The sequence below is a fragment of the Fundulus heteroclitus genome, chromosome 12, assembly GCF_011125445.2.
Source record: "Fundulus heteroclitus isolate FHET01 chromosome 12, MU-UCD_Fhet_4.1, whole genome shotgun sequence".
Lineage (NCBI taxonomy): Eukaryota > Metazoa > Chordata > Actinopteri > Cyprinodontiformes > Fundulidae > Fundulus > Fundulus heteroclitus.
This window is the reverse complement of record NC_046372.1, coordinates 16,853,572-16,877,894: the sequence shown is the minus strand read 5'-3', so window position 1 is coordinate 16,877,894 and position 24,323 is coordinate 16,853,572. Positions and strand designations below refer to the sequence as shown.

At 40.3% G+C, this 24,323-nt stretch overlaps 1 long non-coding RNA gene across 1 annotated transcript; it reads left to right on the top strand.

Annotated features, from left to right (window-relative positions):
* Positions 1–7,440: 7,440 nt before the first annotated feature.
* LOC110366772 lies at positions 7,441–9,729 on the top strand. The gene is made up of 4 exons (XR_002426968.2): positions 7,441–7,540; positions 7,791–7,868; positions 9,005–9,213; positions 9,296–9,729. It is a non-coding gene; the product is annotated as an uncharacterized LOC110366772 (long non-coding RNA).
* Positions 9,730–24,323: the final 14,594 nt, after the last annotated feature.

The window sequence follows — 24,323 nt, the reverse complement described above, 5'->3', positions numbered from 1 at the left end:
TCAGATTCCTGTAAATTAATGTACCCAGGTATCTGTATTTCTCTAGTGTTTCCAGTTGTGCACCCTTGATTGTATAACTGGGATTAGAGGAGGAGGTTCTCCTCCTAAAGTCTACAGCTATGTCTTTGTTTTTCTGAACGGCAGCTAAAATAAGTTGTTGTGCAAATACCTTTGTCATAAAATACCAAATGTTGCATTCTGTTTAGGCAACCCTGGGAGCTCTCATATGATTGGGTCAGGAATCATGAAGTAAACACGGGCTACACACTGCACTGATCTAGTTCCACACCGTTCCTCTAGGTTTGAAAGGAGAAAAACTTGACTAAGACATTGTTAATGGAGGACTGATTGTTTATAGGGAATGTTACTTCCATGCTGGATGGCAAGTGATAATGATTTTGATTAATTTTTCAGTAGATAACTTACTTATTGCTCCATTACTGTATTTTTACACATATGCTTATTGATAACAGTGGTATAAAAACATTATTTAGCTATTGTCATTTTAATAGTTTTCAAGTTTTTAAAAATAAAGTCAACCTTTGATTTGTAGTAAGTTATTTTTTTTTTCGATCTTTGAGTGATAAAATACCTATTGTTTTTAGTGTCTTTATGGAGTATTATGGAGTCTACTAATTATGTGTACGTATTATCAAATTATATGTATTGAATTACCACCAGCTTCTATTTATGACCATTGAGAGATCTATTTTTCAAACATAGCTAAACTTCTATTACACTAACCTGCATACAAAGACACCCGGCTACATGACTTCTATTGTCTGCACTATGTTGAAGAGAGACAGCTGTCATGCATTAAACAATATAGGACTGCAGGTCATCAATATTTTGGATTTTTCTGACTTTTCTTAAATAAATCTTTATAATTCCATATTAAATCCAATGCACAGTGCTAGTCAATTGTTGGAAATATGACCTGTGTCCAAACTTTTGACAGATAACTGTTAATGACCTTTCTTCTGGATCATTTTAAACTTGATAGAGCTGTTTTTTAACACTTAATTAAAATCTATAGATCTACCCATGCATAAATCTATCTATCCATCCACTCGCCCATCCATTAACTTAGACTTAGACAAAATTTGTAATTTTGTATGCACAGAGTGCATACAGCTTACGACGATGTAATGAGATAACAATATAAAGTGCAGCAGTGATAAGAATGTAACAGTGCAGGAGAAAAGCTTTTTTTTTTTAAGTGTGCAGAAGAATGTTCAACCATGTTTGTAGTGCAGAGATAATGGTGCAAAAAGTCATTAATTTGAAAAGTTCAATGTTGGCAGTGCAAAATAATAATGGTGCAAAAATGCAGTAAACATTCAGTTGTGTACTTTAAAATTTAAATTGATTATAAAAGTTTAGCAATGTTGGCAGTGCAAAATAGTAATACGAAATGGCCATAAAGTTCAGTTCTGTGCATGTGTAATGCAGTTTAAGTCTTAATTGTCTGTATCCCCTGATCCATGCAAGGCGATGGATGGGTAGGCTGGTACCTTTCACGGTTACTTAAAAAACACTTTTATGCACACATTATCATAATAAAAAGAAAGTAAACCTTCAGTAAATCTTTCATTTTAATAAATAATTTTTTAACTTTATTACCTTTACTGTTATTCTCCTTGAGATCCAAGTTCTTGAAATGAAATGAAATTTATTTGAACATGATACAAATATAAAAATAAAATAGTGCACAGTAACAAGAAGTGCATAAGAAAGAAGAGAAAATACAGATTTTTTGTTTCAGTTAACATATCATGCTCAAAATGGGGTAGGAAGAAGTGAGAACTAAACTCCTACCCCTAAACACTTGAGACTTTAGAGTCCTACTGTCATTAAAAAAAAAATCAAAATCAAAGTGGCAGTTAGAAGTAACAGTTACTAATATTTACCTATACATTTTCCCATTTTATGCTAGTTTATCTTTCTAAACCCTTACACCAAGTTATTATCTTCAATACACACCGTATTGCTTTCTGTCCCCATGTGTGTATCTATTGAAAATTACCTCTTTGTACTTTCTTTTGAATTGTGTTAAACTATTGCTTTGTTTTAAATCTTCATGTAACTTATTCCATAACTTTACACCTTTAATTGAAATACAGAAGCTTTTCCTTGTTGTTCTAAAATTGCGGATCTTGAAGATTGAGTGACCCCTTAAGTTATACCTCCCTTCTCTTTCAGAAAACGTGCTCTGTATGTGCTCAGGTAACAACTTTTTTGATACCTTGAACATAAATTGAGCCATTTTAAATTCTACAAGCTCGTCAAATTTGAGAACTCTCATTTTCAAGAGAGTGCTGTTTGATAACACAAAATAACTTTACAAATGTGGTAACAATATAAGTAATTAAAACATCAAACTCAGTTAAATAAGCTAATAAAACGTGTTAAAATCAAGAGAAAACTGTATAAGAAGATTTCTCTTTTTGTCTTAAAATACATTTGAATTGCCCCAGGGGAATCAAAGTGGATGGTTTCAGATGTTGCTGTAGAGCGTTCCATGTTGGGACAGAGTACGAAATGCTTATTTTCCAAGTTATGATCCCACCAATGAACCACTGAAGGAGAGGCACACCTGAGAGTGAAGTTTGTGGCTGGACTGTCTAATTGACAGGCATGAGGATAGGTAAGGCGGTCCAAGGACTGCTTTATAAAAGGAAATGTACCAATGCATGAGTCTACTGATTGATAATGATGGCCAGTTCACCAGAGAATATAAACTACAGTGATGAAAAACAGGTCTATACCCTGTTATGAACCTTAATGCTCCATGCTAGCCAGCATCTGACATTTGCAGAGGTGGCAAGTGCATTCATATACAATCAATCAATCAATATTTGTCAACTACAATTTGCATTGTAATTGAGATTTCAGTCCCAGTACAACCGTCCATTACATACATAAACAAACATTTAGGGGGAACGATCGACTGAGCCCTTGCGTTGCCAAGGAACCCAGCCAGTCGGCCGCTGCCATTTTGCCGCAGCCGTTAGGTGCATTCCTCCAAACTGCCCCGGATCCCGCCTTACACGGTGCCCACAGGGTGCTGCCCTTGAATCTGTGGAAATATAGATGCCACAAAAAGGAAGGAGAGGAATGAAAAAATGACAGATATATCACACCCTATCCTCTCAAGGTACATTGTGAGATATCCGACAAAAAAACTCTTGCATGAGAAGCACAAATATAACGAGACAGATATAAGCAAAAGGTCAACATGGGGGATTAGTCGCGTGTAAGTACATGAGATAAATGAGCATCAGTAGTGTGTGCTTGTTGTGTGGAGTTTTGTATGTCCATGAATGCCGTCCAGCAGGCAAGTGTCCTTGATACCTTGGAAAGTCTTTATCACTTCGCAGCCCAGCTTGATGCCTCCACGGATGTTTGCAGGGGAGGAGGGAGCGGGGGGAGTAGTTCTGTGCCATTCCGCCATAACATCGAGGGGGAGAATTTAGATAGTGGGAAAGTCTGATTAAAATACACAATTTGTTATGAGAACAAGCTGAAACAATTTTTCCTTCAACTTTAAAGTCTTTTCGTCACTGGGTCCAGGATCCAATATTCCACATTAGTTGGGCTTTTTCGCATTTTGACTTCCAGATTTTATCCCATCTCACCTCTGAGTACAACCACCGCAGCCAGCTTATTCAGCTTACTGTTCTGTTCATTCACCGCCTTAGTGATCACGTCGTAAGCCGCTGGCAGCCTCATCAAGGCCATATTCACTGCCAGCAGTCTCTGAAGTTGCTGATACACCAGAAATCCTCCGAATCCAAAAAGAAGAAATCCATGTATCATAAATCCAAATATGTACACGTCTTTGACGTCCTCGACAGAAAGAATTGAGAGGCACACCGTGGACCACTTGTCCCATGGATCCAAGATATATCCCACAAAAAAAGTACCACCGGGACATGCTCCCCCGTTCTTTGCTTTCCAGTTGCAAAAATTTGATCAATAGCATTGAGAGACCAGCTGACAAGATCCATAATTTCCTTAGCTTTGGTTTCCGAGCTTTCGGTTGTTATGAAGAAATTGCACAAAGACACAAAAATGAAGCAGAGCAGGAGAGGGGGGGCAGGGCGGATAAGGAGCTGGAGAGAAGTATACACAGGAAGGTCATTCAAACAAGATGCCTCCTGCACTGAAAAAGCAAGATCAGGATTTAATGAAAACCCATAGTTTTGTCTTCAACCTCCTCACAACAATGCCTTCATTGATTTTGATGCCACCATTTTAATTGAGAAGACAAATCCACATGGATGAAACTGCGCATAAGGTTGAACATGTCATCGTTACATCCCAATCAACATGGAATTGAGCACACAAGATAACAGACTTAATATACTCCAATTTAAGCATGTGGTATGATCAAAAACAGTTTACACCTGGAATGAAGAGGTGGTAAGGGACACTGTTAAAAGAGGTAGATGGGCACAAACAAACTCAGCAAGTAGTTATATATTTTCTGTGAAATCAGACTCTCATTCATCAATATTAGACACCACCTACATAAAATTCCATAAACTATTATTATATACGAAAGAAGAAATGGGCCATGGAAAGGGTGATGTTGGGGCTGATCTGAATTGAGAGGGGACAACTGAACTGGAAAGAAAGGAACATCTGATGATAGCGAGGGTATCAACAAGGCCTGATGACTTAGAAGACGTTTATTTAAGCAATCTTTGGCACTCAATTACACTTGATCAATAGCCTGGTACAAACACTCCACCTGCTTCAGACTGCACATAGCCATCAAACCTGCGTTTGCAAAGAGAGAACCAAACTTGTTTGGACTTGATTATTGAATGACCCCTGCCGGTCCTTGTTTGTCGATGTGAAATAAACTGCTCAATGGCAGTTAGTAAACCACTGGAGAAGAAAACCTGTATAAATGTGCAGAAGGTAGAAAATGTGATCTTGTCCTGATAATAAAGAATGTGACTCATGACACCACCATTCATTTGTGAGCTTGACATTTGATGGGCTTTGAGTTGATGTGACTCATCTTGCAGGAGCTGGGGGTTCAGCATGGTGAGAATGAAAAGTCGATAAGCTACGCTGTTAAGACCAGAGAGAGGATTCAGCAGTGATTGTGTATTTATGGGTGATAGACCAATTATTTGTGTAGTAGAATGATAAACATTTGCATCATCTACAACAGTCTTTCATAGTTTTGCTGTAAGTTTAATGAATAAATCTAGGGTTGCGGAAGAATATGCTAAAAAGAGCAACACATAATAAAACAGATAAAACAGATTAATAGGAAAAGGTGAATGATTTTCATTTTTCCTCTTTACTGCAATTAACTCAAACCCACTACCCAATATTACCCTTTTATAATAATTATCCTATTCGCCAGTGCTATAATGACAAAGAACTTTAATTATGTTAAGAACAGCACAAGCTGAGCTTAAGAGACTAGCCAATGTAGTACACAGGAAATTATGGATAATGGTCACATGTGACCTTTTTCAAGATGCTTACTGAGCTTCAATGAATTAAAAATAATTATCATAATAGCACATTGCCCCATGTGAGGAATATTTCTGGACCGAACTGCAATTATTTCATCACTTCCATCAAGTTGGTTTTAGATCAAGAATACTATAAAAAAAACAAAAAAAAAAATATTCAAACTGTTAGTAAATTTGGCGTAAAATAAAGAGCAGTTTACAAAAAAAACAAAAACGTATAACCACATGAATTGCAAAAAGGGACCTAAAAGTAAGTAAAACTTTCTTAATATCAAACCAACACAGGTAGATCGGAAAAGGTTGATGATGACTGGAGATGACTGAGACAGCTGACCAGGTGATGATTGCAGAAGTGGACTTGACCATACAGTTCAGGCAGAGACAAAACTGACCAAATGATGTACACAGTGACTGACTTGACCATACGATGCAGGCAGAAGCTAGCTTAACCATACGATGCGTTTCCAGTGAGGGCAGAGTGAGAAATGGAGTCCTCAGGAACAACCAGAACCAGGTGTTATGCCATTATGACGTGACAAACTGCAACTCTCTACATGCAACACAGTTGGGACTACAACTTCTCGGGACCCCCACAGCTTCCCATCACCACGGAGGTGGTGACTGTCCGCAGATCAAATTACACCCGGGAATAAGACCACAGTGAGCAAAGAGTTTGGTCTTCTTCTGTGCAGCTCTAGTGTTGAGAAGACACTCAGCTGAACTTCTGCATGCTGACTGCACATGGTGGGCCTGTGATTGAATTCTTGACAGTACCAAGTTTGGTGCATTACTTTTTTGCCCTGTGTTGTGCAGCAGAGAGGTCTAGACTTTCATTCAACATTAATTCATCTTTAATTCAACTGGAAGAGCCCGTATCCCTGAGTGAACCAACAAAATCCGTTGTTTTGGCCAAACAAATCGTCTGAGCTACTGGGGAGCAACAGACATTCCAGAAAGCCACCAGTGAACATCGTCCCCACATCTCCCCGCGCCGATCTCGGCTGAGATCCAAAGACGCTGAGCTGTGCACCACCGATCTCCCTTTTTGGGGAGTGACACCTTTTTCTTCATACACTCACAAGGTGATATTTTGTGCCTGGGCAGAACATATTAGGAATAAGTTTAATATTTAAGTACACCAGAGGGAGTTTTGTTTGAACTGTGCTGAATATTTCTAATATCTGATTGTTATAAGTGACGTGTGCTGTGCTTTGACTAGTTTGTAAGGAATGAGCCGTGCCGATCAGCTGAGTTTAGAACTTTTTCCACACTTCTCTGTCCTCTCCCTCTTTTGTTCTCGGTTTGGGCTTTTCCGAGTTTTCCTGTGGTTTTGTCAAAGTCTTTGTCTCAATTGGTAACTGCACTTTGTTCAAAGTTTGCCTTCACGCTAGGCTAGTGAGTTAGCCTGCATCCTATGCAGCCAAGGCTCTATTTGCTCCATTTGATAGATATGTGGAAGGATTTAGCAGACATGTATAATGTGACATTGAAAAGTTCCCAAAATAAAAACAACTTTTACTGAACTTCAGTGCCTACTACATTTGGAACCCAAATCCCTGATGCATCCTGTTGACATCAGATTCCTGTAGATGATAGATGTCCGAAACCAGTTCCAAGAGCTTCTGGATCGACTCATCGTCCTTTATTACAGCATCTTCTCACCACAAGATAAAAACCAATACAGGTAAAATACTATCAACATTCTCCTTTACAATGGTTTATTATGTAGATTTACAGTAAAGAGCATGGTTTGAATATGATCGATTTTAGATTTTTCTATATTAAATTCTGAATGCACTGTATTTTGTTCAATAAAAATCATATTTGTGTACTTTGTTTTTAAAATAACAGGCTTCTCAATCAAATATTCCAAAAGCATGACGTTACACTTGAAAAGAGGGCCAGGATAAGCTTTCTGCAACAAGACATCAGCAAATCTGCAACAGTGGGAACCAGTGAGAATAACAACCAAAAAGAGAGCATGTGCTCTGTCTTTTGGGAACATGAAAAGCTCACCAATATGACTGACCTATACAGAGGTATGGTTTAACTGCAAACACATACATTAAATATTTAAATATTTTATCACTGGATAGATATTATGCTCAACATTCAGTTCCGTGCAGCAAAATGAAAGCCAATGATAGTGTCTCATTTTGATTTTGTTGCAATGCTATAAAATCAAATGTAACACCTTTATAACTGACCTCCTCTAAGATTTAGTGGTAAACTGCACAAATACAATTATGTGAATGTTACAATAACACATTTACTTTTGCTTTGTTTCAGAAATGCTTCCAACATTCCAGGGCTTCATCAAAAAGCTACAACAGGAGAAACCACTCATACATGTATGAGTGGTTGATGGTACTTGTTAGGGAGCAGCTTTCAAAGTTCATAAAGCCATCATTCATTCCTCTTACTGTCAAAGACTTAGTAAAAGTTGACATTATAGACAGATATCTGCAGTACCCAGACAAAAAGCTGAGTGTGGGGATATGTTTTATGTATGCCTTTAATAAGGCAAGGATTGACAAGAAACTGTGGATTTTTCAAGTGTCTACGAGCAGGTTACATCAAGGCTGGTCTATTTCGGTTTAAAAACCTGCCTCTCAACAACAAAGTCATAGTGCTGGATGGCTTCTCTATCTTAGCCCAGGCCTTACCCAATGTTTTGGAGCTATTAGAAATAGGTCAGCTAGTGGTCACCTATAAGAAGAAGTGCAAAACCTCAAAAGCCTGTTATAAGGACTGGTAAAAATAGACTGATAAGTTAAAGCTGATGCTACAGAGCTTCCTGGACTACACTGTTTAGAATGTTTTTGAAGCTTCAGACTCTGATCTAAACCAACTAACTGGTGTAGTGATGTGATACATCATATAGTTTCAACAACAACAAACCATGATTTTCCTCTCATTTGAGGCAACTGCATCACACAAAAAGAAGGAGCATTATATAGATTTTTAACATCCTGCACCACCTCAACCATCCAGGAACATACACCCCTGATCCTGTTTGTAGACTTCAGCTCGGCCTTCAACACACAATCAACCTTGACATCCTCCACCAGAAGCTCATCCAGCTCACAGTTCCACCCTTCACTTGTCAGTGGATAATCAGCTTCCTGACCGACTGCCTGCAGCAGATGAGGCTAAAGAGCATCTTTTCTCATCCAAGAACAATCAACACTGGCGCCCACCCAGGGATGTGTCATCTCCCCTCTCTTTCCTGTACACTAAAGACCGCACATCTGCGGATCCATCAATGAAACTATTGAAGTTTGCAGATGATACTGCTTCTTAGAACCAATCTGAGCGAAACCCGCTGAAGTCAGTGGCAATGATGGTGGACTTCAGGAGAACAACACCTCCACCCAACACACACTCACGCACGGTTGTGCCATGAAAGCCATGATGAAAATAAAATCAGATTGAATTGGCAACATGTAACCGGAGAACAAATCAAAAGGGGGTTGTAAACAAAAATAATTGTACACTTCCAGGCAGAGACAGCCCCTCACAGCAGGGATGCCTGGAATGACAGCAGACTACACCTCTCAGCTCCCTACACCATCCACTTCTTCCTGGGACTCACACAGAGAGAGTCCCCTTGGACAAGCCAACCAGGCATGGGGCCTCATGGGGCCCGAAAGACCTACCAGCCAGCACAAGGGAGAAATCTCTCTTCGTCTGGAGGACCTGACCTAGTTAAGTATGAAGTCTTGACTTCAGCATCAGACGCCGGAGGAAAGAATCCCTCCATGCCAATAACAGCTTTGTTTATTTCTCCTCAGCTGTTACAGGAAAGCTGATTGAGACGGCGCGGATAGGCCCATTTCCCAAGCTGAGAGCAAAAAGGAGCTGAAATCTCTTCTGCAACCGGATCAGAGACTGCAGGCAGGATGTCGGGCCAGCCTACCCTCAACCACGTGTCAGCTAGCTGCAGAGCCACTAGCCCGCTGCTGAAAGAATTGACGTTTTCACTTTCCACTGCTCTCTTCCTTGGATGGCCAAAGTGAACCGAAGTCACACAAGGCACAGGTTTAGCAGAGAAATAAATAGGGAAAGCTAAATGGTTTGTATGGAAAGCTTGTGTAATGCATCCACATGGTGTTTTAAACACATGGGGCTGAGCGACATAGATCCCGTTAGCATGTTGATACCACGCCATTGCTGATGTAAGTCGAGTGTGTTTTTATGGTATTAACAAACATTATCTCCACAAGAGTTGTATACCCTGATAGGATATTGATGTTTGTGTTATCCTGTGTACTCATTACGACTAAATTAAAGCTGAAGCTTTTAAAATTAGCGGCGAAAGTCCGCTAGCCTAAAGGCTATTAGCTTCCGTTGACATTTGGTTTCCAGATATCCAACTACGGCTCATTCCAAGCATAAGGCTTGTTCATTTCGCTCCGCCATCGTGCGATAGTGCTATAATTTTAGTCACAGATCGCTACAGCGACCCCTAGCTTCCCGGAGGTATAATCGCATTAGTAAAATCAAGCGTTCCTAAAGTTTACAGATCCTTACTTAGAAAATCTGTCTTTAAAATTGTATTTTATCAAATAATATTTTGTTTGACTTAGGTTTGCATTGTGAATGGGTTGAAACACAGGTCAAATGTTGTTCTAAATTAGTTAAGCTAATTTAACTCCATTCCATGTTCTTTAAGTTGAACTTTGTTTCTTGAACTCACATCTGCAGTAAAGAGTAAAGTAAAGTAAAGATTCACAGAATTATTTTGATTATGGTCACCACTTTTATTTTGTCTTTTGCATGTACATAGTTTCCTAGCTTAGCTTCTTTATATCTTCATTTTCAGTAGAATATTCTTCAGTAGTTTTAGTTAAGTTTCACCAGCCTAGTAGAGAGGATTTGTTGATTGAAATGTGGTGTCAATTCAGATAAACAGTATTATATAGTGATGGTCTCTGGATGTTCATTTTATTCCTGTTAATACATTTTTGAACTTCAAAAGAAGTTATCACTCATTTATTCTATGTGTGTGCAGAGTTTGCTGTTAAAAGATTGCCAGTGCTCGAATCATCCCTTTCAACTATTGCCCTAATATCAGCTCCCGGGCTGATATTCACCGGACAATATCTAACAGATAGAGAGGTATTTATGAAACATTAAACAGTGTATAATTGCACAACAGCACACACATTGACACCATCTCTAAGAAGGCCCAGCAGAGACTGCAACTTAAGAAGTACACCCTTCCTCAGGAGCTAATAATGATCTACTGTACTGAAATCATTCAGTCTGTCTTGTGCTTATCCATCTGTGGTTCAGTTCATCAACAAAACTAGATGAGTCCAAACTGCAATCAGCAATTAGATTGGCAGAAAGGGCTGACATTTTATCCATTCATGACCTGTACAGGTCCAAGGCGAGTAAAAGGGCAGTTTACATAGCTGTCAACCCAACACACCCTGGTCACATGTTATTCAGACCTTTACCTTCAGGGCGGTTCTACAGAGCGCAGATGGCTAATACGAGCTGACATGGGACCAGTTTCTATCCCCAGGCTGTGTCTCTGATGAACACCTTACAGTCAGTGTAGCCAGCTACTCTACTGAGAGTAAAGAAAAAAAAACTATCTCCTGTACATACTACCCCTGTTCTTACCTTTTCCCTGAATGATTATTTCTGTTATATATATATTGTAGTTTGACGATCTACTTGCTGTTTACTAGTGTGCATGTTTTTATACGATGCGAGCATTGTTTTTTTTTTTTTTCTACAAACCAGTGCAGGGTCTGCAATACTGCAGATGGGGCCACAATCTGTCTATACATATCCTATTTCATTCCACCATTCCTTTCGAACAAACATCCCTCATTGATGCAGAAACTGATCCTTAAACATTCACCTTCTGATTGAGATTCACTGCTTCAGACTTGGCAGAGGAGTTTATCATTGTATTAACATAATATGCACCTGGAGAAACACTTAAAGTAGCCATCAATTGAGTACTGCTTGTGCTCCAGTAAATAAAGCATGTAAAATTTGCTAACTGGTTTTATCCTGGAGAATTTTTCTATCAGACAAGTCACTTTGTTCTTCAGTAGCAGCTTAGTTTCTGTAAGAAAGAACTGGATCCTGCAAAAACAACCTAACACAACAACTGTAATGAATGATGTGGAGCAGAACCCGGAATTCAGCCAAAACAATGTTTTTCCTTTTGCTGGTTTTTATTGAAGGGCAAATGAACAAAAACCGGATCCAAAAAGGGGGTAAGGCAGACATCCAATACACTTGACAGGAACAGAACTGGGCAGAATAAACAGAAGCAGGTTAACCAAAACAGGATCAAGGTGCTGGGGCTCTTACCGAAACAAACGAGGAGGAACAGACGCGTGGGCATGAAGTGTGATGAACCGACGGGGAGCAGAGAACTAAGGCAGGTTTAAATAGGCCGATAGACAGGTGAGCGGAGGGAAACTAATCAAGGACAGGTGGGAGTGATTAAGGGAGCAGACAGGAGACTAGAAAATAAACCTAAGACAAAACCGAACAAACCAAGCACAGAACTAAAAGCAGAGCTAAAACAGGGACCAGATAACTAATCACAATAAAGGGGCTAAACTAGAATCCAAAAACGGAAATAAACCAAAAGGCGAAAAGAGCTACTTAACCAAATAATAAACATAAACCAGAACAGAACGTGACAACAAACAGTCTGATGGTTTAGGTTAGTGGTTCTCAAAAATGTTATGTAAAAAAAAAGTCATCCCTTGCTATTGAAAAAAATTCAGTAGCAAGGGATTATCGATATCGATAATCCTATTTATGCCACTGACTGCAGGTAAAGTTTGCAGATGACACCACTGTGGTGGGTTTCATATCCAACAATGATGAGACCAACTATCGAGAAGAGGTTAACAGTCTGACACAGTGGTGCTCCAGGAATAACTTCACCCTGAACACCAGCAAGACCATTGTAGACTACAAGGGGTCCAGAAAAACTGGACACACTTGTCTCTGCTAATACGGGGAGACGGTGGAGCATGTGGACAGCATTAAATTCCTGGGAATTCACATTCTCTCTGACCGCCCCTGGATTGAAAACTCCCAGAAGGCCCAACAACAGCTCTTTTTTCTCAGAAAAACTGAAACGGACTGGACTTTCTACACAGTTACTCACAAACTTTTATAGAGCCACAACTGCAAGCATCTTGTGTCTGAGCGAGACAGTGTGGTATGGGAGCTGCACAGCACTGGAAAGGAAGGATCTAGCACAGGTGGTGAAATCAGCACAGTGGATTATGGGATGCCGTCTAGAAAATCTAGACTCAGTTTATGCTACAAGAGTACTAAAATAGGCCAAAGGTATAGCCACAGATCCCACACACCCAGACAATTCACTGTTTTTCCCACTTTTATCAGGTAAACAATTCAGGAACATTAAATCAGAAACTAATGGACTTAAAAACATCTTATTTCCTAAAGCTGTAAAGGCTATAATCCCTTGCTGAAAATCATATAAACTACCAGCCTATTTCATAGTTTATTGACATGTTTAAAACATGCTACTGGTTCCACATGTTCTTGATTTGATTGAGGATTATCTGACATGCCAATGTATGTTTGCACACTTGTCTTCTCATGGAGTGTTTGTGTGTACATCCATGCCAATTACAGTTCTCTAACTTGATTAAATTTTTTGCTAATGACTATTTGCACACTTTTTAAATTCTCTGAGAGAGTTTGTCTGACCAAATGGTGCTGTTAATCAATTTAGCAGGATTCATCTATAATGTCCTCACTGACATTTTCAACTGTAACACCTGCACTATATTGTCTCGACAAAAAAAAAAAAAAAAAAAAAAGGCACGGCTGTTCTTGCACCCCTCTGTCATCCCTTCACAACCCCTACCCCTGGATTACTATTGTCTGTTTTGATTGGTCAAGATGAAACTCTTAATTTCATATTAAAGAAAAAAGTCTTAAAATATTTCTGAGTCTACATAGTCTATAATGCTTTCACTTGTGACTCTTTCCAAAAAATACACTTGAATGTGGCTCGTTCTACAGCCCTGTTAACAGTGCTGCCTAAGCCCAGGATTTAAAGGGCTTGCAACAGGAATGACAGAACATAGAGGTGAAAAGAATCAAAGAGACCATAATTCCCCATTGCTCCAGATTAGTTTTAAACTAAAATACAACAGGAACTCAACCAAACTGGTGAAAGCCAGCTGTTCAAATTACAGTTTGAAGATATAAACTTTAGATATAATGCTTTAGTTAAAACTGAATTAGGCTAAAACATGACCTACACTTTAAAATAGCTTTTTTTTTTCCTCTGTTGGCATTACATTGGTATTGAGAGTACAATATCACAGTAGATAAACTGTGTGCTAATTGTACCAATTCCAAACAATCAAACAGTAAAAAAGAACTTGCCTCCATCTTTTTGTATTTACCTGAGGCATTATTTGTATTTTTCATTCACTAAATATACAAACTTTATCCTTCATATTTTTAACCTTAGGTAACAGGTCCAGGAGGGAAATCCAGACGTTTCTTTGCATAGCAACATTCACCAGATCCTCCTGAGGGACTCCGAGTTGTTCCCAGGTCATGGCAATGATATGTAGTCTCTCCGCCTGTCTGTTCCCAGTGGGACATGCCCTTACAACCTTCAAAAGGAGGCTGCCAGGAGGCTTCCTGTTCAGATGTTTGAAGTACACCAGCTGACTCCTTCCCATGTGGATGAGCAGTGTATCTACTCCAAGATGTTACGAGATGAATGAACTTCTCACCTTTTTGCTGAGGCTGAACAGGTTTGGACCTGTATACAGAGATAGAGAGAAGGAAAGGGGTTTAAATGTTTTGCTCTTTGATCTTTTGCTTCATTATCATCAAAAACCCTTGTTAGAGTTAATGCAATCATGTATGCTGTGGGAAAGTTGAAACTTGTAATGTACTGTAAAGAAATGTGGTTTGGCTACTCAAATTAAGATTAGATTTTAACGGACTAATCAGAGGTCTTAATTTGTCATATTGGTAGGCCAAATAGAGATCCCCAAAAATAGAGCTAGAACTATATAAACAATAAATAAAATGGTAAGAGATTCGCCCTGAGTACCTTAAGGCTCTGGATGTTGTGGGGCTGTGTTGGTTAACGCGGCTCTGCAACATTGCGTGGACATCGGGGGCAGTTCCCCTGGATTGGCAGACTGGGGTGGTGGTCCCCCTATTTAAAAAGGGGGACCGGAGGGTGTGTTCCAACTACAGAGGAATCACACTCTTAAGCCTCCCTGGTAAGGTCTATTCAGGGGTTCTGGAAAGGAGGGTCCGTCGGATAGTCGAATCTCGGATTCAGGAAGAGCAGTGTGGTTTTCGTCCTGGCCGTGGAACACTGGACCAGCTCTATACCCTCAGCAGGATTCTTGAGGGGGCATGGGAGTTTGCCCAACCAGTCTACATGTGTTTTGTGGATCTGGAGAAGGCATTCGACCGTGTCCCCCGGGGGATCCTGTGGGGGGTACTCCGGGAGTATGGAGTACCGGACCCTTTAATAAGGGCTGTCAGGTCTCTGTACGACCGGTGTCAGAGTCTGGTCCGCATTGCCGGCAGTAAGTCGGACTCGTTTCCGGTGAGAGTTGGACTCCGCCAAGGCTGCCCTTTGTCACCGATTCTGTTCATAACTTTTATGGACAGAATTTCTAGGCGCAGCCAAGGTGTTGAGGGGATCCGCTTTGGTGGCCTTAGGATTGCGTCTCTGCTATTCGCGGATGACGTGGTCCTATTGGCTTCATCAGGGCGTGATCTACAGCTCTCACTGGAGCGGTTCGCAGCCGAGTGCGAAGCGGCCGGGATGAAAATCAGTGCCTCCAAATCCGAGACCATGGTCTTGAACCGGAAAAGGGTAGAGTGCCTTCTCCGGGTTGGGGAGGATGTCCTGCCCCTAGTGGAGGAGTTCAAGTATCTTGGGGTCTTGTTCACGAATGAGGGGAAGATGGAGCGGGAGATCGACAGGCGGATTGGTGCAGCGTCTGCTGTGAAGCGGGCGCTGTACCGATCCGTTGTGGTGAAGAGAGAGCTGAGCCAAAAGGCGAAGCTCTCGATTTACCGGTCGATCTACGTTCCTACCCTCATCTATGGTCACGAGCTTTGGGTCGTGACCGAAAGAACGAGATCCCGGATACAAGCGGCTGAAATGAGTTTTCTCCGTAGTGTGTCTGGGCTCTCCCTTAGAGATAGGGTGAGGAGCTCAGTCATCCGGGGAGGACTCAGAGTAGAGCCGCTGCTCCTCCACGTCGAGAGGAGCCAGTTGAGGTGGCTCGGGCATCTGGTCAGGATGCCTCCCTGGAGAGGTGTTCCGGGCACGTCCCACCGGGAAGAGGCCCAGGGGAAGACCCAGGACACGCTGGAGGGACTATGTCTCCCGGCTGGCCTGGGAACGCCTTGGGGTTCCTCCTGAGGAGCTGGCCCAAGTGGCTGGGGAGAGGGACGTCTGGGCCTCCCTACTAAAGCTGCTACCCCCGCGACCCGACCCCGGATAAGCGGAAGACGACGGACGGACGGACGGACGGAAAATGGTATGTGGAAATTGATCATTGTTCTTATCATTATTACTTAAGAACAAAATTATAAAGACAAATAATGATACATGTAATGGTTAAGCAAATAGGTACAACATGGTTTGTATGCTGACAGCTACAGTGGGTTGAGATGAAAGTTCAACACATAGTTTTGAAATGTGGGTGGTGTGAATTGGCAAACTGGTGAACTTGCGGACAGCCAGGTGAAACAGGTACACAAGAGAGTTGTCTCGTCTGGAGAGTCCTGTAGCAACAGGACAATGACTGGACGATTGGATAAGGCGTATAGCGTAACATGCGGTTTCTGCTGGTGTACTTATTGAATCTGCTTGGTGCTTCAGACTCGATCTTCAGACTTGATTTTGATCTGAATTCCGTTTACTGTGACATATGTGAGTTGGTCTAACACATAAGCACATTAAAACACCTATTTTCAATTGCAGAACTTTCCATTTGGGATCACTTCATGTTTCACACATTTTTCTCACCATGGTAAGGAATTACCACCATAGTGTCTAGCACTACTGTCCAACTCTCTCTGACTCCCCTCCTTTCTTCTGCTCTCTGTTAGATTCAGTTACTCCTCTGCCTCATTTAGCGATAATAGTACATGTGGCACTTATAGTAGCTTTGGAGGTGAGGGTGCAAAAACAACAGATAGCAAAGCCTCCTTTGCTAGCATTGAGCCATTAAGAGTAGTTTTACCTAGCAGTCCTTTAGCAGAGCCCATGCAGCCAGAATCTTAGGCCAGGTGGATAATGATACGTAAAAAGCATAGTCCTAGATCCCGGCCCACAGGACCCCACAAACCTGTTGACGTTTCTGACAGCGTTTCTTAGCTTGCCACGAAGCAACACACCCACTGAGCAGCCAAGTCTGGTGACTGGAAAATGTGGCATTATAAACATCGATAATGAAAAGGTCATTATAGTGAGGGATTTTAAAATTCATCTTGACACTGGATGTGCTGCCCCTTGTGGAATAGTTTAAGTATCTTGGGGTCTTGTTCACGAATGAGGGGAAGATGGAGTGGGAGATCGACAGGCGGATTGGTACCTGTCTGTTGTGGTGAAGAGAGAGCTGAGCCAAAAGGCGAAGCTCTCGATTTACTGGTTGATCTACGTTCCTACCCTCATCTATGGTCACGAGCGAAAGAACGAGATCCCGGATACAAGCGGCCGAAATTAGTTTTCTCCGTAGTGTTTCTGGGCTCTCCCTTAGAGATAGGGTGAGGAGCTCAGTCATCCGGGGAGGACTCAGAGTAGAGCCGCTGCTCCTCCACGTCGAGAGGAGCCAGTTGAGGTGGCTCGGGCATCTGGTCAGGATGCCTCCTGGACGCCTCCCTGGTGAGGTGTTCCGGGCACGTCCCACCGGAAGGAGACCCAGAGGGAGACCCAGGACACACTGGAGGGACTATGTCTCTCGGCTGGCCTGGGAACGCCTTGGGATTTCCCCAGAGGAGCTGGCCCAAGTGGCTGGGGAGAGGGACGTCTGGGCCTCCCTACTGAAGCTGCTACCTGACCCCGGATAAGCGGAAGAGAATGGATGGATGGATCTTAACACTGGAAGTGATAGCCTAAATGTAGCCTTCAGTGATATCTTGGACTGAATTGGTTTGGCCCAAAACACATGCAGATCTATCCACTTTTGTCTTTGTACTCATGCTCCATGTCAAACTCATGCTGACATATGGCATTGAGTGTGAAGAAATAACAATGATTTCCCATAACTTGATCCTGTCTGATAGTTTTTTGATAACCTTTGAGTTTAATTTAACTATCTCCGCCCCTGAAATAAAATTGCCATATGCGTGGTGCCTCATAGAAAAGCTGTATTTGGGCAATTGTTTTTTACTTAGAGACAGTCAAACATGCAACACAATGCCAGCAAACATTAGAGAACTAGTAAAACTATCGTCATTTACAAGAGCTTTGAGAAAATGGTTGCTAGGAGCACACATTTTTTAACCAGTATTCATAAAATAAGTCAGGAAAGTGTGCAGTTCACAAGAGCACCTTGGGTAAGTGCAATTACAAGCATTACAATTGCTTTACCTGTTTTAAAATATCACCTGTATGAATTATTTCTGTAGTTTGAAGTTGTTGGTTTAACAGTTGACTTTGATAGATGTTTAAAAAAAAAATACACATGTAAGGCTTAACCATATTTTTGGTTGATAATGGTTATATGTGGAGAACCCGATATTCAAGCTAACACAGTGTAGTGTTTTAAAATTTCTTTTTAAAACAAGTAATGTTGATATATGTAGGCCGAGTGACAGGTGAGCTGGGTTGAGCCTGATTAGCTGCAGCAGCAGGTGGAACTAATTATGGTGAATGAGAGAATGGTGACTGGAAAAGGTGGAGGGTGGAGCGGAAAGTCCAAATAGTCCAAAAAACATAAACAAAAACACAAATCATGACATTTCTTTCCAGTTTAACATGATGCACGACCTTGTACTGGCCTTCCCTAATTAAATGCAAAGAAGTTTGTTCTAACTTTACAAAATGTGAAACGGTTCAAGCAGTATGGAAATTTTTGCAAGGCATTGTATGTTTTGTACGAATTGGTTATTTTTATAGTATTGGTAGATATTATGACACAATTTGTAGTATTTATAAGCGAACTAATATTAAAAGTGGTTTATAGCTGTTAAAATAACCTGTTTTTTAATAGGGGCTCATACCAAACTTGAAACCAATTTAACAAATGGCTGTTGACTTAAATGTTCAGGTAAATAGTTGTGGATTCATACAAGGAACTGTCCTACAATGCCCAGCAGGGTTTTCCTTTGTCAACATGACAGGCTTTGTTTTACTGTAGCTCGAGGCATGGAATAGTTGTGACATCTTTGCTGTTCCATGCATTGAGGTAGTTTCTCTCAGGTGACAGTGAAAACAGCAATCAATAATCCCACAACCAACTATACATGGTAGGATGGACAGGTGCAAAGAGTGAATTCACATAATTTTTGGACCTTTCTTTTCCTTTCTTTACCTCTCTTAGCAGTGTTTAATGCAACTTTGTTCCTTACACAAACCCTTCTCTTCTGAGCCCTCATTACCACCTCATCGATTGCCTCTGCCGCTTTGCTTCCCCATCCACTCCTGCCTTGGTGTTACAGAGGTGTTTGTGCACATAGATACTCATCTCTACTATTGCTTTATGTTTAAGAAAAGAAATACTGTACTCTCCTTAGTCTTTCGAAATGCATAACTATGGCACTGAACTGAAGGTATGCTAGGGTGTGTGTGAGTATGAGAGGACGTTTCAAAGAAACAGCCGGCGTTGCCAACAAACAAGTAAACCAGATACAAAGAACTTTCAGCCTTCAATCACAAAGATAAAAATCCTGTCAAGTTGTGTTGCACCTCGTTCTGACTGTGCTTGTTTGCACAAAACCAAACCTCAAGAAATAAAATAACGGAATTGGCCAAAATTGTTTCCCCACTTTACTCAACTTAGACTTGGTGTGTGAATCCGGTTATCCCACACTTAGACAACAAGGAACAAAATCTGGTCCTCCTTTCCTTTTCCAGTTTCCCATTTGAAGCTGGAATGGGAGGATGTGTCAATAAAAATATGAGAAAATAGAAAGCAAAAAGCACTTAAGCCTCTCATTCAAACCCTGACAGAGAGCACTTGCTCAGTGGGCGTTGGAGAAGCTGCCTTGTGAATACCTGATGAGTCCAAAGAAGGAGGTTCAATCAGATTCTCAAAGAGAGAAGAAGAGGAGGTAATGGCGAGAAGTAAGTGTCTTTTACTCTGAAAGAATCCCTCCCACCTATCTCTCCTCCTTACTATAACTCCTTTTCTCAATCTCCCCATTCTTTTCTACCATTTATCTATCATCTTTTATCTTTGCAACCCCACACTTTGCCTCCTCCTCTGAATTCCCCTGTTACTCCATCACTCTCTGTCTTTTTTATCTCTTGCTTGTCACGGTCCCGAGGGGGGGCACTTTAGCTAAACAAGGGATTTGAAGATCAGAGGCCAATCTTCTGTGAGAGGTAAACACAGAAGACTTCAGCTGTCCTCAAAACAGTCACAATGCCTTAGGATGAGGGTATTGAGTGGGCAAATTTAGGTAACTGCTTTTTCAAAGGGATTACTGCTGATATGAGTCATTGACAGCTCTTAATTGAAAACCAGCATGAGGGGAAATGACAGGGCGACTGGTGCATGTAAATTCACACATCTGTGCTCAAGCTCAATATAAATTTGGCTTTACTTATTCAAGTCATAAATCTAAGGTAATGTAAATTGAAAGCCAAAATGATAGGAGGGAGAAGAAGGATATCAGGCCTCAAAAATTAAACTACACAATATTGTACAATAGATAAAAATTTAAATGTTTTAAAACCTCTATTAGCTATAGTTTAGTACCAATTATTAGAAAAACAATTGCTCGACTATCTACAGGGTTCTTTTGGAGCAGTTGACATATAAATTACTTAAAAGACTAGCGCAGTGGAGCATTTTTAAGAAGTTCCATTATGAACTGAAGTGGATGAAAACAATCCATGAAGTGCTGGTAGCTATTTTGTTTCATTTTCCTCTGAAACTGGATTTGGAATCTTGGAATGACATCAAACTAAACTTAACCATGTTCCATACCAGTCTTTGTAAACAAGTTTTTTAATTGATAAACTTAATGATCATGCTATGTAACTGCAGCGAGAGGTAAGTAGAAATTATAGCTATTTATGGTCAGTGTTATTAAGATATCTATCTATCTATCTATCTATATCTATCTATATCTATCTATATATCTATATAGATATATCTATATATATATCTATATATATCTATATATATCTATATATCTATATATATCTATATATATATATATATATATATATATATATATATATATATATATATATATATATATATATATATATATATAATGACCTTTGCCTATTGTGTATCTCTGCGCAGCTCCCCTTGCCTCTCCCCCTCAGATGCGGCAGTCTGCTGATTAAACACAGCTGCAGTGAGTTGTGCTCATCAGGAGGCGTGTTTAAATGGACTACAGGGGCAGTGAAGAGTTGCAAATTTGTTTGTCAACTCAGCGCTCCAAACTGCTCCGAATGTGTTGTCCTATTGTGACATTATTAGTTTTACCTTGGGGCCACATGTGATTTGTAATACTTAAGGAGGTGGTGGTGTGTGTGTTATAATCCTGTGGAGATCAGCTATTTAGTAACTTGCAAAGTAAAAATTCTCCCGGAAATTACAAATTACTTACTATTTTGTTGCTGAACTCTGAGGTAGAGTGGAAAAAGCCCTATCGGAAAAAAAGCCACCCACCACATTGTTATACAGAGCCAGTTTCTATACTGTATAAATGCATACAGCATTTAGTATTGCATCTTTACCCACTATGACTTTTCCCTTTTGTAAAATTGTTAAGGGGATCATGAAGGTGGACAGAAATTTTAACCGGCGCACGCTGTCTGTGACGCAGGGTAGGCGCGAGGTCAGTTGTTGCACGGCGCAGTAGACAGGAGAAGCGGTTCTCTTGCCTTCTTTTGGGCTTCATGCCAGCCATTCCTACTAGCATTCCTAGACTTTTTTCTCTCTCTGCCACCACAATCTCCAGACATGTCTTCTGCAACCAGGTCCAGCAACACTTCGCTCTTGGAAATCTATAATTTGCCTGCTCCCTAACAACTAATCCCCTACTTCTTTTCTATTTCATTCTGCACACCACAGCTTTGGACACCCGTTGCTTTCTGTCACAAAAAAATAAGTGAGAAAATGTCAGGGAGCAATATAACCAGTCTTATTCCCATTCATTTTCCTTCTTAGTAAACTGCTCTCCTCCTTTACAGTCCTTCGGAATCTATCACCAGAACTGAGCACATCACTTAAAACTTAGACTTAGAATTCACTTTATTTTCTTTCAACTGGCGTTTCTGTTGCCACAGAGAATATTTCAAATCACCGATTGTTACAGAGTAGCATACAATGCCAAGGATCTCGCTCCGGGCACCACATTGACCCTAACCAGATTAATTTGTCACACTATATCCCATTTACACCCAGGCATACCTGAATTAAAAAAATAAACTGCCATGATGCATTAATAGCAGTAATGTTAGCTGTAGTGGACAGTCTCTACTGTTTGTGACCAGCATGTTTTTAGGAAAAAATCATCAACACTCATTTCAAAATAAAGAAGACTTATTCCACTTGCTTACAATACAACGTTCTGCAATCGAATAAAACCATCACCCTGCAAATATTCCTTAATTTGGCAAACTTTAGATCCCAAATGTAAGTCTCTGTGTTTTTCACAAAGTACTCATAGTGTGAGCTCATGATACATCTGTAGCCTAATGAGTGCATTTTTTAACTCTATTTTTTACCTCTGTAATATTGCCAAAAAATAGAAATATTTTGTCCAGGAGTGAAGCTGAAAAACTAGTCCATGCATTTGTTACTTCAAGGCTGGATTATTGTAATTCTTTACTCTCAGGAAGTCCACAAAATGCAGTTCAAAGCTTTCAGCTGACCAGAAATGCTACAGCAAGATTTCTGATGAAAATTAAAAAGAGAGATCATATTTCATCTTCCCTTCATTGGTTTCCTATTAAATCAAAGATGGAATTTAAAATTATCCTCACATATAAAGCCCCTAATAATCAAGCTCCAACATACATCAAAAATCTCATTACCCTATATGTTCCTAACACAGCACTCCGCTCTCAGACTGCAGGTCTACTGGTGGTTCCTAGAGTTTTCAAAAGTAGAATGGGAGGCATATACATTAGTTATCAGGCTCCTCTCCTGTGGAACCAACTCCCAGATTTAAACTGTGAGGCTGACACCCTGTCTACTTTTAGGACTAGGCTTAAAACTTTCCTTTTTGACAAAGTTTATAGTTAGAGTGGTTTATCTTACCCTTAGCTATCTCTGTAGTTATGCTGCTATAGGCTTAGGCTACTGGAGGACATCAGGGTCTATTTTTCTCACTCTGCTGAGTTCTCCTGCAGTTCTCCAAATGTATTTGTTATTTCAACTTTTAACTTTATGTTCTCACTGTTTTTTTCTCTCTTTATAATAGGTACATCTGGTCTGGAGTTCTGTTAGCTGTGACATCATCCAGGGAGGCAGATCAGCTGCCATTACCCCTTTTGTGTTTCTGCTCTGTCCTCTCAAACCCCCAGTCGTTCATGGCATATGACAGTTCTGACTGAGCTTTGTTCAGCTTGAACTTTCTTCCTGTTAAAAGTGGAGTTCTCCACTCCACCATCGTTACATTTATGCTCTGTATGACAATGCAGACAACTGTCCACTGTAGCTACATGCTCTTTCAGGAAGAGTGTTTGCTGTTTGTCATGACGTGATGCAATCTGCTATGTTTCCATAGATAGAAAACGTTTTGATCAATCTTTTTGGATGATTTGATTGAACTAACTTTGTAAATTGTCTTGAGATAAAATGTTGTGAATTGGCACTAAATAATAAAAATTGAACTGAACCCAACTTAAAATATAACAAATAAACAGAAAATGGCTAATTGTTGTGAAGTTGAAGGGAAATAATACATACTCTGTTTTGTTTTTTTGCAAATAGGTCTCTTAAAAGTAGTGGGTGTTTGGGTTCAGGCCCCTTTACTTTAACCCCCCCCCCCCTCCCCGCATTGCTCCTTAATCAAATGTCAGTTATTGCCAATGTAATTTCAGTATAGATATATGTAAATATACAGCTTTTCTATAAAGGCATTAGAGGTCCTTCTAAAGGGCAATTGCAAACAAACATGATCATGAAGACCAAGGAACACAGCAAAAAGTTCAGGGCTAAGATTATCGAAAGGTTTGAAGCAGTGATAGATTATTAAACAATAATCCAGGCTTTAATATATTTTTTTAAGTACTATTCAATTTATTTACTGATATTGTAAAGAAGACCTTAATGAAAGAGTGGCAATGAGAAAGCCATTAACGTACTGTTTGCAGCTTGCCACAAGCCATGGGGGGGACACAAAAAGGAAGGTGCTCTGGTCAGAATACATCAACATTAAAAATCTGGCTTTTAGTCAGAACTTTGTGTGTGGCAGGAAGCAAACACTGCACATCAATTTATGTTTGCAGATACTTTTCAACCAATCTAACTCATCTGCCGAAAAGTAAAGAAAAAAATGATTATGTGCAAAGCTACTAGAGACGTGTCACGCAAGACATGCATCTATATTTGCAGTTAAAGGGGATTCTCAGTGATGAGTTAGCTTGGCTTAATACAACTGCAAACCACACAT